At 34.2% G+C, this 19,784-nt stretch overlaps 1 protein-coding gene across 1 annotated transcript in view; it reads left to right on the top strand.

The window, feature by feature from the left end:
• The window catches only part of Arf6 (ADP-ribosylation factor 6), a 112,785-nt gene that overhangs the window by 31,822 nt on the left and 61,179 nt on the right, over positions 1-19,784 (top strand). Inside the window, exon 2 of the mRNA XM_085947558.1 lies at positions 11,446-11,526. The gene's annotated coding sequence lies outside the window, so the exon portion shown is untranslated. The remainder of the gene's footprint in view (positions 1-11,445; positions 11,527-19,784) is intronic.

Here is a 19,784-nt window from a genome sequence, read left to right as displayed (position 1 = left end):
CCCTTCTTGGCTTAAATTATTTTATTTAGTAGCATTTTTGTATATAATCACCTAAATTGGTTTCTTTACTATATCTATGCATATGACATTCCATGATCCTGGACACTCCTTAAACGTTGTAGATAATCTATTTATATAATTTTGAAGCCTTATTATCCTTTATAGTTATTTTAAACATTTGATGACTGCATAAAGTATTTTTGTTACATAAAATAGTATTCTTTTAAACCTCTCGCTCTAATGTTTTAGAATATAGTCATATTTCGGTACATAACTGTGCAGTGGTGTTAAGATTTTTTACATTTATTAATTTTTAAACGCATTTATAAAACCATTAGCATAATTTATTACGAGATAATTTTTGTAAAATATTCACGATAAAAAATTATATTGATAATCTCTGTGATCCCAAATTTGACAAGAATTAGGCATTTTATTATTCAAAAAATCGGCAAGATTAACACATTTGAAGATGATTCTAAAGATATTTATTATAAGCTATGTCTTTGACCATTTAAGTGTGATAAACATCTTATGAATAATGATTGCTTTATAATAATTATTGACCTAAGAATAAGGTAGTGTTTTTTTGAAATACGCCATTTCTTTTGTCATTCCCCAGTGGTTAAGCTACAACATACGGCCGTAGCCATAAATTGACAAACTATAATTAAAGTAGGGAGTAAAATGATATTGACGCGCGTGTTTGAACATGTACCGTTTAAAAAAAATAAAAAAAAAATCGGTTAGGTACATGTTCAAACACGCGCGTTAACATAATTTTACTCCCTACTTTAATTATAGTTTGTCAATTTATGGCTACGGCCGTATGTTGTAGCTTAACCACTGGGGAAGGACAAAAGAAATGGCGTATTTCAAAAAAACACTACCTTATTCTTAGGTCAATAATTATTATAAAGCAATCATTATTCAGAAGATGTTTATCACACTTGAATGGCCAAAGACATAGCTTATAATAAATATCTTTAGAATCATCTTCAAATTTGTTAATGTTGCCGATTTTTTTAATAATAAAATGCCTAATTCTTGTCAAATTCGGGATCACAGAGATTATCAATATAATTTTTTATCGTGAATATTTTACAAAAATTATCTCGTAATAAATTATGCTAATGGTTTTATAAATGCGTTTAAAAATTAATAAAGGTAAAAAATCTTAACACCACTGCACAGTTATGTACCGAAATATGACTATATTCTTAAACATTAGAGCGAGAGGTTTAAAAGAATACTATTTTATGTAACAAAAATACTTTATGCAGTCATCAAATGTTTAAAATAACTTTTAAGGATAATAAGGCTTCAAAATTATATAAATAGATTATCTACAACGTTTAAGGAGTGTCCAGGATCATGGTTTGAAAAAACAATAAAAACTCAATTTTGACCTTCGACGAGCATGTCCCCCCTTAATGGCTCGTTTCTTTTGAACGATTTCTATGAATATGCTGTAGTAACCTACCTACTACCTAAATAATATTTCGTGCGGGGTGTGGTCTCACGCCATAATTGTCTTTGGTCACGGTTCAAGGCTAGTTTTGAATTCACGTCAGTATTAACTACACCGGGGTTTCTTAACCTTTTTTGAGTCGCGACCCAGATTAAGGGACAATTTTGGTTACGCGAACAAAGAAAAAATATCAATAACAAATTATTGAAATTAAAAAATTGAATCGAATCGATCTTTTTACATGAATCTAACATTCCTAATATTTTCTCTTAACTTATTTTCGAATATTCTTCAAAGTAATTAATAACAATACTACATGCACAGTGTATTATTTTGAAATGCGTATTTTGTTAACATAACATAACCGATTGTTTACCAATATGCAGCATTATATTAAATATCTAGATAATTAACATGGGAAGAAACCAACGTTTTTTTTTATCCCGTTGTCTGAACAGTTTTTCACTTTAGCTACATTACTTCTCGGGCCCAGAATATGTTCGACCTAACCACATACAGCAATATCGTTATGTTATGCCCCATTTTCGCTCTCCTTTTCTACGTCGTGCACCTCTGTAGCGGCGTGCTTAAGTATCCATCATTTTGAATGAAAGCAATCTACATTAAACCATTGTTGTAACAGGTAAAAGCTATTTGATAGAGATGTCACGTTCATTTTTATAGCGATTCGAGCTCCGACGATGCTTGAGAATTCTATGCAAAGCGATACATAACTTGTACCTACTCACTAGTGTTTACATTGATGTTGAACCATTCTGACGCTTACCTCATTTTGATGCAATAATCGCGTAAAGTATGTATAATATGAAAATCACGAATACACACACACACTACTTGTCTGCCAAATTTATTCTTAGAGCTTACTGTTGCTGCGTTGACATGTGTATGCCATTCTATAACACTTTCACGTGTATATTTTCTATTATTATATTTTCCGCTTGACGTTTTGCAAGATTACCTACCGCAATATTTACAGTGAAGGCTGAATATTTTCTTCGTGACTTTCGTGTCGCATGGAAACACCGTTTTTATACAATCTCCAGTATTATTTTTCGACCGCCGCCTTACACAATACTTATGCCATTCTGAGATAATTATAGCCGGTGCATTAACATATATGTACATTATTAAAACGGTCACGGTCATGACTCATGAGTATCCGTTTACTATAATGATAGAATTTTGATTGTATGTGTTGATTTTCTTCACATCAAGGTCAATGTAATAGATTACTAAAAATTAGGAATCGTACACATTCCGGTTCACTAGGTCTTAAAGTGCGGCCACACCGGCAACAAGTCGCGCGACAACTCGTTAAATTTTACGATAATTATCATAATTGCTTAAGAAATTTTACGATAATTATCATGCTTATCGTAAAATTTAACGAGTTGTCGCGTGACTTGTTTTCGGTGTGGACCCGGCATTAGAATTTGCTTCTGTGACACTCCAGGTACATATTTTAAAGCCCCTGATATTCGTTGCGAAATGGTATAACACTTGCGTATTTCTATATCAATATTAGAATATTAACAAGTTTATTAGAATAAGGTTCGGAGTAAAATGAGAAGATTTCGTTGTTTATCAACTTTTTGTTAATATTTCGCATGAATTTTCATAACATGGTTCGTTCTCTTAACGAGCGTTGTCATGCGCATTTAGATGCCTTCATTTTCCTCGTATTTTCCAGCCATAATATGTTTTATGCATAAGGAAATGAAATTCTTCCTGTGATTCGAAATTTAAAGCTTTCCTGCTTCTAAAATTTCGTGAGGCTCTTTAGCGAAGCAAGCCTGGTTTTTGGAAAACGCCTTCCTACAGAGAAAACTCTTTTGAGGGAAATGGCAATTCAGATTCATAAATCAAGACGGTTTGAATGCAAAACGGGAGATATGTGCTAGTTGCAGCTGATGTCGGCGTGCTGCAAGATTTATTTTTAGACAGATGTACATTTATTTATCTACCTACCGGGACGTTTCCATTTTTTTCGTTTGTTTGTTTTGTTTATTTGTACGCCGGAGTCAAAATAAATTGAAAAATATAACTCATCTTCTCTAGTGTTTCAGATAGAAAAATGACAAAATTGTTATAAATCACCCTCGGGTAGAATGGATATTTTCAATGTTCGAAAAAGGCTATCTATTATCGTCTTGTGGAAGTATCGGATTAGTTACACGTTATACCTATACAATCATGGTGTTTTTATTCAATTAATTTTCCAAACTCTAAAAAGTATGAGCTTAATTACATATTAGGTATAATCCGTTGATTAATTATGTATTAGTAGTATTGATTTTATCGTAGATTTGTATGTCTGATTGAAATCTACCTAGTTTTGATGGGATGATAAATAACATTAGATTAGGGTTTTTCATAGTGAGTTTTTTTAGTCGCGATCCCCATTTATGATTGTCGTGGATTATCTGAAGAATCGCTTATTTTAATCGGGTCGTGAAAGAAACAAATGATACGCTCTAATAGTTTGACATACCTATGCTTACAGTCGGTAATAGCATATCGAGTGATTAGAGGACCGTGACATTAGTGTGTTATCCAAGAGATTTAAGGGTAATTAATAATTATAATAGGAATAGGGTGGTGTAACCTACTGTAACCTTAGGCAACATACACAAGCAATAAAATAATGGAATAATATAAACACGGATGAGGAAGAACCGTCAGCTAAGCGTCGCCGCTTGACAAATGAACGTATTCTGCGATGGCGTGCTCGGCAAAGCCAGGAACTTCAAAGACCCCGTCAGTCTGATGCAGCAGCTCACAGACAAATAATTGGGTCAGCAATACCAGAACAAAGGTAGTAAGACTGGACATACACGTAACGTATGAGAGAGAAGAAGATGGAGGAGACGTATGAGCATGTTAACAGTGATGTACTGCCACCTGCTAAATTTGCTGGTAATTCTCTCCGACCATGTCCGATCCTAATAGGATCATATGGGCCTCCACAGAGTAGAGGTTTGTATTAACAGATTTTGTTTTTACGAGAAATGGATGTCAGCCACTTGCTCAACCTATTAGGTCCATACCCTGACTCATACACAAATTGAAAAACAATATGTGTACTTGCCATTAGCATAACAGTGCATTTAATAGGTTTAAAAATAATCGTAAAATTAAAAAATTCACGTGGATCAATCATGACGTCTTCTTCTTTCACGTTAAGCTCTGTTTTTAATTGGATTATCAATCATCACATGTTTCTTAATATTTTTTTTGTAGTTATCCATTGTTTACTGTCAAATCTGTCAAATATTACAGTTGGTATAGCCTGCTGAATATCTTTTCCACCTGTAACTACCTGTTAGTTTGTGGGTACATTATTGGCCGTTCTTTTATTTATTTTCGATTGAAATATGTGGTTGGCGTCCCCCCCCTAGAAAACATCTGGTGACCCCCTGAGGGTCTTGATTTATGGGTTGCGAATCAGTTGATCAGATAATTCACTCATGAAATCGATCGTCTTTTTAGATTCAGTGTAGGTATTTTGAACAAACGTAACAGCGTCTTTGGTTTTTAGCAGTACGGGTAGGAGGTAATTCATATTTCATTCCGTATTCATGAAATCGACAGGAAATCTGTAAGTTTGACTTTTTAAGTAGATAGACCTACATTATATAAACTGTCATCTGTACAGCATTGCGAGTAAAGTTGTTGTCTTGTCTATTCCATGTTTCACTATTTTTATAAAATACAACGTGATTAATTAATTACAAAAGTTCTATCCCGACTGGGAAAATAAATTATTTTCAAAAGTATAATTGTAAACACGTTGACTCAACCTTTTTTGTTTAGCGGAGCTTTTTTAACATTTCGTAAAATCTTAACCCCTGCCTGACTAACAAATATTAAGGCCGTGAAAGATTAATTACAAAATATACGTGTAAAGCAGTATGCAGTATATCATACCTAGGCTCGCTCTTAAGCACTTATACCAGGCTTTTTACTATAGTCTCAACTATTACACTACAGTGTAATAGGGCTGCAGTCGATTATTTGTACAATACTATAACACACACTTGACAATAATTATTATTCAATACTCTGCTGTAACTATCGTAATATTAGCGCGGGCATTTGAAACATTCTGATAGAAACAAAATGAATAGCTCGTAGTAAGCACCGACTCATTACTGATTACTAAATAACCCCTTTATTATTCTCCTCATTTTCATATTCCTTCATTACCTGCTGCCATAAGATTTCCCATTCGAAGTAAAACCCGCTAGATTCTTCAATAATGAATAATGAGTAATTAACCATTTTTTTCAATTACTTCATTGTTTTAAAATAGATTATGTTAAACCGTTTTCTAGTACTACCAAATTAGTTTCAAATTGTACTTTTCTCGCGGAACCCCTGAAATAGCTCGCGGTTTGGAATCACTGCACCACGTACTACTTTATTCACCTTGAATTTCGCGCTTTCCGCCTTCACAGTGTCACAGTTCACTTGAATAGGTATATTCATATTGGTGTTTGGTATTTGGTATTTGTGTGACCCGTACAACTTCCAGTGACCGAAAATAGCCCCCCGGTGACATGCGATGCCGAATATTCCAGCCGCACACCACGAACCTCGTCCTGACGACACGCACCCTCTATTACCCATTATTTTTCAATGTCCTCTTCTCGCATTCTTATTGTATTAAAATGCTGGTACGATTATATCGATCCCGGGTTTCGGTACTTGTTTAACTAACCTCGATAATCCAATCCGCGGTGTTGCCATGACGTGGTGACATTTAACCAACATTTGAGACGTGTCGGGGCCTATATTGTTATTTATCGCCCACGTGGCGTTTGCGCCCTTGTATAAGAATCGGATTTAGCTCGGAATCTGACTTTCTTCGTGTACCTATGAGAAAGGAATTTTATTAACATCTATAATTATGTAAGTCTGTTCTATAGGTATAATTAGTATATGCTTCAACATGTCATTTTAATTTTGCACTATTCTACCAAAAAGCATACGACAGGTATCTACTATGAAAAAGTACATACTAAGATATGATTTATGAATTAAAATGAAATGTTTCTTTATTACTTTTGTACCTATATATAAAAATGTGTGGTAGGTGTAATAACACGATAGCAGACATTGTATTTTGCTTTGTCATTGATTTCAGTCCCTATAAAATATACTGTAGTTGTAGGTATATTAATTATAAGCCACAGGTAAACCAGGTAACGTCTGTTTGATGAAAACAATGATATGTCCCTGTTCATACTATGGAGCAAGCAAATATAATTTGTGTAATTGTATAACCTGGCAAGTGTACTTACAAGAAAAACTCATTACTTTAATGTTGCTTGCTTTCGTATCCTGAATAATTTTGTCGTACCTTCTTTATTTACTATTTATTTACCTACGTAATAAATGTACACAACTGCAATCACAAAAATATATTATCTGTTTCCACATAGAGACCGCAATTAATTATGAATTTGGTGCCTGTAATTAAACTGCAATCACAAAAATATATTATCTGTTTCCACATAGAGACCGCAATTAATTATGAATTTGGTGCCTGTAATTACTATTGATTTTTGAAACACTTCAGCAAAAACAATCGTATCTAATGAATGATGCCACTTTTGCCAATAAATAATAAACGGTTAGCGCGTCGGCTTATACTGTTGATAGTCCCGGGTTCGTATCCCAGGTGTGGCACATTCACATGTTGTTTTAATGTGTGTTTAGACCTAATATAATAGGTTGAGCAAGTGGTTAACATCCACTTCTCGTAAAAAAATCTGTTAGTAAGTACAATCCTACACTCTATGGAGGGAGATCCATATAATCTTAGGATCGAGCATGATACCTATATCCAGGGCTTTTTTTTCCATTTAACGCGGTGGAACGGCGTTCCGGCACCTTTTTTCACGGTTTTATTTCAAAATCAATTAAACGAAAAAATATTTGCGCTTAAGTAATTACAATAATAATTCGTTAAAATGATAAAATAAGGTACAGGTGGAAGCCATTTTGAATGTTGGCGTGTTAGTGTTAGTGAAGTAACCGTATAGTTTAAATAGCAAACATGCGTATGTAACTAGCTTCATACGTATGCTGCGTATTATGATTTTGACAGTTTGACGTTTATCGCATGGCAGCATCTGCGTATATTGTTATTTACATTTGTTTAGTCAGTTTGTGTTACGATTACGTGTTGTGCAACTATTTTATATATTATTTTGTGCAACCCCAAGTTTAAATATGAAAAAAATTTCCTGTTACTTCTCAACCACCGGCAGCGGCGCCGATTCCGCAAATAAAAAGCTCAAAACAGAAACGATGACAGAAGATATGGAAATATCATCTCTAGCTGATCTCGGGGATCAAGGTCGAACTCAAAACGATTGGCCAGACTGCTGGTCATTAGATCAAAAAAACGATTTTTGCTCAAAAAACGAATGGTTGAACGTACACAAAATGAAACTTGGCTGCACAATTTGCAGAAACGTTGGAACTCTTGGAACTGAAACGACAAAGGGAATGAAAATATCCAAAGAATGGGCCAATAATGAAATCACGTATTCTGGGAAAGAGAGGAAGCTACAATTGGGGTCACTTCGAAAAAAAAATTTCGATCACAGAGGATCTATTGCACACAAAGCAGCGTTAAAAATCATTTCTGAAGCCAAAAAAAAGCAGATTGAAAATACTTTTTTAAAATCGTTATCTCGCGAAAAAGTAATAACAGCAAACATTTTTCGAACTGCATATAAAGTAGCTAAGGAAAATCAATCATTCAATATGTTTGAAAGTGAAATTAATCTCCAAGAACTAAATGGGATCGAAATGGGTCATATTCTCCATTCCACTAACGCATGTGTTAACATTGTAAATCATATATGTGATGAAATGAGAAAAAATGTTTTCAAAGAAATTGTTCAATCGAAAAATATAATTTCTTTGATAATTGATGAGTCTACCACCATAAGCCAAAAAACCACCCTCATTGTGTATGTTCGATGCTGTGTCGAAAGTGTTGGAATGAATTCACCAATTAATTTGTTTTTGGATTTGATTGAACTTAAAGACGTAACGGCAAAAGGAATATTTGAATCATTACTCCAATCTCTTGATTTATATGGGATGACAGAAGAATATTTAAAAAAATATTTAGTTTCGGTTGCATGCGACGGCGCTGCTGTGATGTTAGGTTCTAAAAATGGAGTGAAAAAATTGCTTACAGAAAAATTTCCTTCAATTATAGTTTGGCATTGTACTAATCACAGATTAGAATTATCAGTAAGTGATGTTGTAAAAAAAATTTCAGGGATCAATAGATTCAAATCATTTATTGATAAACTTTATGTTTTATACCACGCGTCGCCGAAAAATAATAGAGAGTTGCATTTATGTGCAGAATCACTAGGCGTTGAGGTACTGAAAATCGGAAGAGTTTTAAGTACCCGATGGGTGGCATCTAGTTTTCGTTCAGTTTCGGCTGTGTGGAATAATTATGAATCCCTTGTGCGTCATTTTGAAGAAGCGATGAATGACCCTACAAGAGATAAAAATGACAAGTGTACTTACAGTGGCTTAAATGATCCTCCTATTGATCCGAAAATATTTTATTCCACGTTGAAAACGTCAATTGAAAAAAGGCTGCTAGATAATAAAGATGTTGAGTTTGCACTTTGGGCTCGCGTACTTGACCAAAAATATTGGCCTGAAGACATTGATAATCGGTTGACATTTGGAGAGATGGAAATTAGAAACATTTCGATCAGGCTACAACTAGATGAACGAGAAATGATTCGTGGATTTCGCGAATACATTCTCGAAAAGACATATTCTGAAAAACTCTTGCGTTTGGTATATGCTCTGAATTCTATTCCCATTTCTTCAAGTGAATGTGAACGGGGGTTTTCGCAAATGAATCTTATTATTACCCCAACAAGAGCTTCGTTAAACACTAAAACAGTTTCGGCACTCTTGTTCATCAAACTCGTGGGACCACCCTTGACACTTTTCGATCCTTTAAAATATGTTGATAGGTGGTTACTTAAAGGAAGACATTCGGCCTTAGACTCTAACACTAAGAAAAGGAATCGAGATGATGTATCAGACGAGAATTGGAAAAAACTTTGGAAATCACTCTAAACTTTTATTCAAGTTCATAAATAAATACATTACATATGTATTTACAATTATATTTTAAAGTTAGTCTTATTTAGTCTTATTTGTACAATATATTTCAAATATAATGTATGTATTTTATTGTTTCTGTAGCTTTGTTTTGACTAAAATAAAAAATTATCGTAAAAATCAACCTTTTTTTGTTCGCTTCGTGGCATAGCTCCTTTAAATTTCATTTAAGTGACATTTGAATATAATTTTATTTAGTAAAAAGCTTGACATGAAGTGAGTTCCGGCACCTTTTTTTTTTAAAAAAAAAAGCCCTGCCTATATCTAATAAAAGTTAAGTCATAAGCCAAGTCAAACTTTTGGTTTATTAAAAAAAAATGTTTTATCATGGGAGGTTATTTCACAAAAACTGTCTCAATGATCCTCTCGATATGTATGTGTGGTATTGCATTAATTATTGTAAGAAATATATGTAAAATAATGTGTTTTTTCTAGTATAAATGCACGCCTATATAATTGCTAGCCAATTCTGTATCTAGTACTAGATTGCAATGGTCATATCAATTTGATTTTGTTGTACCGATGTACCTAGATGATTTTTTACAATCATTAGCTGTTGGTTGAAGGTCGAATGCGACATGAAAATGATCTTCAAACCTGACAAAAACACAGGTTTTTATGTCGAGTTAAGATGTATTGTATTGATTAAAAAATATCTACGAAAGCTAGTTTAACTCTCAGATAGATCACAATATATAAAATATCAAATTATCTAGGTACATGTTGATAGTGGGTTACATCTCTAGGCAAAGTGTCACTCATAAACAGATTCTAAATGCTTATTTACCCACGGTGGCCGCGCGGCATAAGCGTTGGACTATAAAGCCGTGGGTCCCAGGTTCGAATCCTGGGTCTGGCAAGTACACATATTGTTTTTCAATTTGTGTGTGTCAGGGTATGGACCTAATATGTTGAGCAAGTGGCTGACATCCATTTCTCGTAAAAAACAAAAAAAAATCTGTCAATACAAACCTCCACTCTGTGGAGGCCCATATGATCCTATCAGGATCGGACATGGTCGAAAAAAAAATTAATTCATTCGGTACATTGGACGCAAAATGGAAATGACAAAACACAAACCATGATCAACTGACGTTAATTTTCGCGGGAACATTCAGTTGTTTGGCGGAATAATATTGGAATGGGCGGGAAGGATAACGATAGGGCTCATTTCAGTAATCTCACTTCCTATTTATATCTCGAATGCAGCATAACACAATGCGCTTGTGTATTGTTTGCCCTTGTGAAACGGAACTAGTTCCAATGTCAAATTAGTGCGCTATTAAAAGCCATATCATTGGCAGACGTCGGCAATCAACGTTCATTTGTTTACGTCAATCTCTTTTGCTTTCTGGCTTGGAGCTTTTTTACACAGTCACGCTACACCTACACCCAAAGTTAGCGTTTAGTTTGTATCAAGTTGTTGCATTTTTTTTTTGCTGAAGGAAGTTTGTATAATATTGCATGCGGTGGCAGCGAAAAAAATTTGTTTTGCACACGGGCATTTACAACATGCCGGTCAAATACTGTTATATACACTTGTCTGTAATATAATTGCAATCCATTGTATTAATCTTATCCTTGTCTTCACAACGCTTTATTATTTCATAATATATTGTAATTGTTTAAAGATTCTGGCAAATGGTAAAAATAATCGTATTTTTTCCCTTTAACATAGGTACTACGGGAATATTTATAATATACACATTTCTCTACATCACTGAACAATTAAAACTGATTTTTAAACTAATGTATGTTTACTTTCTTTTCCCCAGAAAAGTCCGCATGGAAGGCCTGTGCGTTTTGACACTCCGCTAGGCTGAATGACTGTGCGGTGGGGGGAAGCAACAAATCGGGTATGCGAAAATATTATAATCTGTTGGAAGTTCGCTATTTATCATTATTATCATCTTACTTCATGATGGTTTGATTTGAGGCTATGCACCGCCGAAACATATGGTTTTTGTTATAAACAGAGTGATGTGAAATTGTTTATAGTGTTGTCCATTAGGTAATCAATGTTATTTGGTAGTAAAAACTTCATTAATAGTATTCAAAATGAGTTCCTAATAATTATTCTTGATGTCTGTTCTGTGCAGACTACACTACACTTTTAGGATTTCAGCATTCAAGTTTAACAAGTTTTGTTTCTAGTACTTACGCAAATTTTCTATTCCGAAATAATTCATCATGTGCACATTCAAATTTTTCGATTTATTATCTGGAGTTTTCTGATGCTTGATGGAACGCTTATCATCATCATCGTAGACATTCTCGATCCGCCTGAGTGAGGAGGAGTTTAGTTAGGTGGACGCTCTTTTATCAATTCTTAAAATAGGGTCGACTTAATATAATAGCTCATTCGATGTAGTTCTATATAGTTAGTAATTTTTAGATTTACTCTTTATGTCCATACTGTTTTTTCATGTCATGTTGTGTACCCCTTGAAATTGTAATTTATATAGGTAGTTCACTAAATAAATTTATTTGAATACGTGCTGTCTCCACTCTTCTCAGTATTTTGATGCCACATACCCATTTCCATTAAACTCGATTATCTGATCAATCCGGCATCATACTATGTATTTATTTTGGTCGCCTTTTAGATCTTTTGATATCTCTTGGCCACCACCGGATTGTGAGATTTGTGCCAATGATGATCTGTTCTTTGAGCGATGATGTCTTTACGTGTTGTATTATCTCCCAATACTTTCGTCCTTTACACCAACCAACGTGCGTCCCGCAATAGCGTAAAACTGTACCTATTCGTATATATGCGTATGCTATCAATTATGCCTTACAATCACACCTAGTATATTTTTAATTCGTCGGTGGGTACATACCTGTTCACTGACTGTATCGTAGGGACTTAATTTTAAATGGTTATCAGCTCTCGATAGCAGCGTCCGAATTCTTAAAATATTTGATAATAATGTGCAAATATTGTATGCAATGTAAGAAAGAACGCGGGATAGTATGAATGAGTTGCAAGTGCATCCGACCAGAGTAGCGCAACACGAGGTACCAGCAAGCAACCTGTCGCGTGACATTCCTACTGTACCTCTCGAGACGCCATTACGGACGTGACGCGTCTCCAGTCTCCGGCCACTTCGTTTCCTTGGATTTCTTTCGCCGCCGCGTCATTATATTTCTGCATTCTCCGACTGTCAAATAATGTATTGCGCTCATATCTCACGTTGCAAATGCAGCCAAAAAGCTCTCACCCTCAACCCACAAATAAATATATACACCTTGGTACATAAATTCTCAGTCGCGATTGACAGACAATATTATCATGTGGAGGGTTCATTGCACTCCATGGCCTATTTGGAAGTTTTTCGTTTGGTCGAAATGATAACTGTGGTAAAAAGAATATTGTCTGTCTGAACAGCGTTGAATGCCTTGTGATTAAGATTAAAACATTTAACGACGGCCTTGCCGTTGACGCATTGCTTTGGTTACTTACTATACTTATTTGCTGTTATTTTGTTCAATGCTGTTTCACTGATATGGAGACCATATTATTTCCTTTGCGGAAATATTGGACGTACTATATTGGGGTTTATTGAACAGTTTCCTATTTTTTTGTTGTTGTCGATCTTTCGATCGATCGAAAAAAATCCATTTAGAATCAAGTCGAGAGCATTCTTTTCATCCCTTTGCGGCCCGAGACCTCAAATTGTTCAAATAACCCAAAATTAAAAACGGTTTTATAATTACATGTATTTATCATAAATAAAAATATATTTTTTTAATTTTTTTTACGTATAGTTTAGTTTTTAGGGTGGTTATACGCATTAAGCACTGGGCAGCTATAACAAAAAAAACATGAATTTAACACATAGAAAATAGCAATTAATTGTATATAATTTATCATATTATACACTGGAAGGACTTTTAATGAATTATATATACTTTATATTATGACTACATAATATAAACATTACTTAGAAAGACTCACCAGACAATATTTTGATGTTTTAAAAATAGTGTAATTTTGCATGAAATCTCTCATGTGACAGCACTCAAAATATCTAACTTCGGTAGGTACAATCAGTTAAAAAAAAATCTGTTGTAACGGTTCTTAGATCGTGAACTTTATTTTTAATACATATATGACTGTATAGTTTACCATTATAAAAATGTGGCTACTCAAAACTAAATGACAATGGCAGCACAAAAATATTAGCGGGTTGTTTCTCAGTGTAACCACTAGGTTACAAACGGTTACGGCATTGGGCTCTCGTTTAAAAAAACTCATCAGTCTACGATCAATCTTTCGGAACAAAATGAAAATTATTTTTTTCAAATGAAAATTTAAAAATTTACTTACTTCCATGTACTTCATATTATCATGTCGTGAACGTTTTGAATTTAATACATGTTGAAATTTTATTGCCAACAGTGGAAAATCACGTTATCAACTGATTCGTATTAAATTTGACAATTTTCCTTTGAATTATGAATGAATAATTAATGAATAGTAAACAAACGAGGTTACTAACTTTTGTGAGCACCGTTTGTGTAATAGATAAGGAAATTCTTTCGTTTCCTTAAATTTTTACGAGAGCGTACCTACATTTGATTCATAGTCACTTCACAGTACGAATAGAAAATATTACACATTTTTACGTCATTCATTATTTATTAGGTATACCTATGTACATAAGATGTATATCATTACCATCATCAGCCTGAATCTATCCTCTGCTGGATGAAGGCCTCTCCAAGCTGATTACATTTCTCTCGGTCCTGTGCATTGCGTTCCCACGTACATCCTCAGAACTTGATCATTTTCATCGATCAGTGATATGTGTACGTCTATTGTACAATATCACACATGGATGTCATATTATTCCCGATTGTCGCATGAATCATTATACATTGTAGGTACATATTACCACTTTAATTGAAACTTATGTATTAATTTAATCAGAATCTGCCTCAGAACAAAAGTCTTAACATTGCATTATATTACAAGTATTAAATTTGATTCATGGCAGGACTTCAGTGTCTAACCCTAATACAAATATCTCACAAACAATCCGTATTGTATCCATCTTCTGTCTATGGTAGTAAATAGCGACATTATTTCCATCTTTGCGTCTCGATTTGAGTATCATTCCGTGTTTCCGAAATAAAATTTGATAGAAAAAAAATATAGGTCGAAGGGTGACATTGATAAAATATGCACGTGGGAATCGTTATCTATCGGAACTTTTTACATAATAATATACTGGCCCATTTATTTATCTTTCGGGTTTGTGGTTCACGGATAACGTGACCTTATTTATTGAACCTTCGTGCTATTCTATATTATTTGTCTTCTTGCGTATTGTTTTCAAAGTGATTTTTTAGAATAGTAAGCAGAGAAGTTGTGTTTATAGGTAAAATGGTTTACTTATATGTTTTCTTCCCTCGAACTGTCTCAAAGGTAACAACTCCTATGGCTAAATATTGTTTCTTAAGATGCTCAAGTGATTTGGTTGTTTATCATAAAATACCAGCTTCGACGATTCTCTATAAATCATACAAGACTAAAATTGGCAAAGTCAAATTCTGACAGTTCGTTTCTTGTAAAAAACAATGGCAGCAGGGCGTAAACCCAAAACAAAAAGACGGTACAGAAATACAACCACTGTCACCAACACAAAATCACAATGTCTTCTGAGTTGTTTATTACTATAGATTGCAAACATTCTAAGAGATTTGGGTATCTTCAGTAAATTTTTGGCGAAATTTATTGGGTAAAACGGGATGAATACTTTGGAACCGCTTGTCAGATCCTTTCTACACGCCACCGGATTCATGTCATTCGGGTCGCACATCTAGATTCATTTCGACTGTAATACGTCGAATATGTCGATGTGATTTTCCACAAAACGCATGTCATTTAATGTTCCTCATTAGGTTGAAAAAAAATAATTCGGCAACAAATTTCACCTGACATTGGGCGCAGGTACAATATTAAAATGTCACACTTCGTCATTCATTTTGGCTAGCTACGTGATGGTGATGCTACTGTCCGGACATGGCCTCGCCTATGCGCACGGAAGAAAGTTGCAATAGTGCGCCTAGTTTTGATTTACGACGATATCCTAGTCGGGACGATTTTTAATTTGCGACTGGATTTATACATAAAAACTGCAGTAAATTATTATAAATATAAGAAATGATCAACCGATATGAATTGGTGTTGGATATCCATTATGTAGTACTAGTACCTACCATAACTGCATTTATAGACGATGTATCTTGTGCATATTGTCAAATGATCAGTGCCACCGTATTAAAACAATAGAGCTTCGATGCTTCGTTCAGCCGATTTGAAGATTTGTGGGATGCCAAACTTATAGCTACCTTCTTATTTTCACTATATCTTTTTTCTTTTAAAGTAGATCGGTACATGTAATCAATGTTTTATCTCGTTATTCGGTCGAGTGATTATTCCGGGTGACTGCCACATCAACCGAAACACGAGATGGCCTAAGGCTCCCCCACACAGCCGTCTGTTTATTGGGACAGTATTAGATTACACAGTATAAAGAATTCGAAGCGCCTCTAATATAATGGTTTCAACGGTTTATTTATCAATTAGTATTTCTTACTGAGATGAGTATTCGACATTCATTTCAACTAACTTTCCAAAATTCTGTAGTGTTAGTTACTATTATTTCGTGTTAACTCGGATATCCCTACACACTTTGAAATGTACATACCTAAATGGTTCTTTATGCCGCCGTGTACGACTGCATATCGGGCGTGAAGACACTTGTGGTGGATTATTTATTAGTTTATTACTAACAAAATGTCAATCGAGTATTCATCACCTAACTAACTTAATTGATAACTACTTATGTAGGTACAGTACAGCGTAATCGGGTGATAGTTCCGGTTGTGAAGTGGCATGACCAGGGTATTCAGTATGTAACATAGGACTAGCGCCCACGCCAGTACAAGTTTCCGCATACATGCGACATCGATGACATCGGCAAGTTGTGGGTTTTTGTTGAGCGTTAACTTGCTGTGGTCGGCACTGACCCCTGGGTGCATACAATTTATTTTCATAATATTGCAAGATAGCGTTGGGTATGCAGACCATTTTCATAATCGTTAATAATTAATGTTATCAAATCGGCATAATTACCATTCCACGAAAAAAACTCTATACCTCGTTAGCTATAAATGTACATAGAGCAAAAAGTGTAGAAGTATTCTAATAAATGTATTATTCTGCCGTAAGCCGGCTAAAGGCATGTTTGTTGAATGAAATTTACGAGCTTTTTTTTCATGAAAAATAAAATTTTTTCAAATATCTCTAACCAACATAGTATAATATTTTCATGGAATTCTCAGTTCATTACAAATCCTAAATAAAATTATTTTGCAAGGTAAATTTATATTTGAGATTCAGCAAGATATCTAAATTATTCGGGGATTGTAATTTTATATTAATTTCAGATGAATTGTGGGGATTTTATATTATATACCTATATTTTCTACTAGTGTGTGGGAAGCTACATATTCTGTTTTTTTGTATCACTACCTACCTACCTACCTTTAATAAAATCAGTAAACTGAGCTTAAGGTGTGACAATTACAAAAGGCGTAAGTATATTCTTGCAATCATAGGCCGCGCGCAGATGACAGCCACCAGACGTCGGTACATGTCGCAGATCAACTGTTCATTGCAGTCAGGTCCGTTTAGAGACATTTTTTTAATGTTCTAACTGTGGAAGTGGGCTTAAGTAAAAATATACCATTCCTCTCAAGCTTACTTGAACATATTGAATATTGAATTGTCATAGTTTTTATTATTTTTTAATTTAGAAATTTAGGTATTTATATGTTAATTTTGAAGTGGCTCAATATCTTAAAAAATACTCTTTCGTTATGCCTGCCCATCATTCCAAAATTTGTTTTCATACAAAAGTACACAATTCGTTGGATATTCTGAGCTATATCGCTCGCTGTACTTGTTCTCACTTTCGTTGTGCTCTCGAGTTTACGAAAAGACGTTATTTTCCATAACAAATATAAAACAAAACCTAGTCTTCTAATTGCCATAATAATTAATACGAGAATACATGACAAATCTAGCGGGATCTTGGCATTGAAAATTATGGTATCTACCCATTGTAAAGTAGACACGTTTGATGCAGAAATAATCGATTCGTTATAACATTAAGTGTCTTCAGCACTGAGCAGTTTTAACACATTTGTAAGGTATTTCGAATTCGCGAATTGATTAAGCACGCTAGTTTGCGGAGTTTTTATTGCAATGTTGTTTGGTAAATTCGTTATGCCTTCTTCGTTATGCATTTTATATTTGTAAAATCTATGTTTGTATATATTGCATTGTAGACACTATAGAAGAGTGCTACTTGATTAAATATATAATACTTACGCTTGATTATTAGATGCTGTGCCACGTACAGTTATATTAAAGCCTCCGTGCCAACATCTAAACCGGAATAAATAAATTTAACGGAAGTGGCCTCTTGAGTCTTGATATTGTCTATTTTTTCGTTTTCGGAGCCTTATGATGGGAGTTTTCAACTTGTCCAAATGACTGATCAAAATCAAACATTTTAATGCCATGCTGAGAATATTACAAGAGTTACAACACAGTAAAATTTACTAATGTCATTTTAAGTGTTGCGACTTTTTCAAGAGTCCAGCTATTGTACTACTTGTCGAGAACGGTTCGTAGTTTTGACTTTATCATTTAATAGATCTGCTACACGTTACAATCTTAAATGTTTATCTATAAATATTTGAACTAAGATTTATCTGTTGAGATTTACGACCCACAGCGTTACGGTTTTGTTTAAATACAGCGATTCTTTGTAACTTGCATAATATGCTTTCAATCCAGGAAACTTTTATAAAGTGCATTAGACATTAAAATTATAATCTATACTTACGTACAGAATTTTCAGTACCAACTTGTTACCGTGAGCGGATTTACATTTTAACTTATTTGGTTATCATTTTTGGGTACATTATATCTGAATTTCCCTAATAGTAATTATTATATTACGTAGGTATGTATCAGATAGTTACGATAGATTTTTTTAAAAATACTTCCGAAGATATGTCGGTACCGTTGACTATACATACTAGACTAGGACATTCATCAATATTAAAGTGGATCCGTTGGCAGAGTATGTCACAAGACAAAAACGCAAATATGTAATAATCACCTTTATTGGGATGTAGTGTTAAATTTTCAACTAGGTACATCTACGATGCATATGCGGACGGTGCGTTAGCAGTATTTGACAATAATACTGTAATGCCCCGAACACAGATCTGCAAAATGACGATCATAATTGCAATATGGGTATCGTAAAATTTCTTAACCATTTTTACTTATAAAGCTTTTTACGAAAGTGTGACACTTTTATGAGCATAGCAGATGTCTATGAAAATATGGTTGTTTGCAAAGGCCCATTTATTTTTCACATGCTGTACCAAACTGGAATGTCCATTAGGTAAGTAAATGAGCAGTACCGAATTTGCAAAACCACTTGAAACGTGCAATTATTAAAACAAACTTTGTTTCATTTATACAAATTTCCTCACGAATTTATGAAAACATACAAGTGGGTACATATTATAATAACTATGTACATAATATAATATGTAATAAATATTAGTTGGGTCATTGAACAAGGGTCCCGGTTACCACGAGCCATATGGTTTCTATTGCTTTAATTCGCAACAGAGGAACACTGTGTCTATTTATTTATACTGGGCAGACAGTTGGTTCGCTTTAAACTTCGCTAGTAGGCATTTGGGAATACGGTGGTGCGCTGCGGTTAGCTTACGCGATATATATGTCCGCGGTTTACGCATCACATAAAACTTAAACGTTTCACTACATTATCAATTATCATCACTCATCAGTCACTCAAAATACATCGATGTAATCTTCGATAAGGACCTAGTTTATATGGAAAACTAACTTCGTATAGATTTTACGAGTAGTTCAGGACTTTGATAGAAATCGGGGGCGAACGTCGCTGATTTTGAATAAGGTTTTTCTCGGTAGGTAATCAAAACTCACAGTGGAATCTGTAAATTTTTTATTTTTTGTATATTGCAAATA

This window comes from Rhyacophila brunnea, unplaced genomic scaffold (genome assembly GCF_057557595.1).
Source record: "Rhyacophila brunnea isolate RB1 unplaced genomic scaffold, BYU_Rbru_1.0 scaffold_2, whole genome shotgun sequence".
NCBI lineage: Eukaryota > Metazoa > Arthropoda > Insecta > Trichoptera > Rhyacophilidae > Rhyacophila > Rhyacophila brunnea.
Note: the sequence above shows the minus strand (reverse complement) of the source record. Positions and strands in the feature narration are given on the sequence as shown.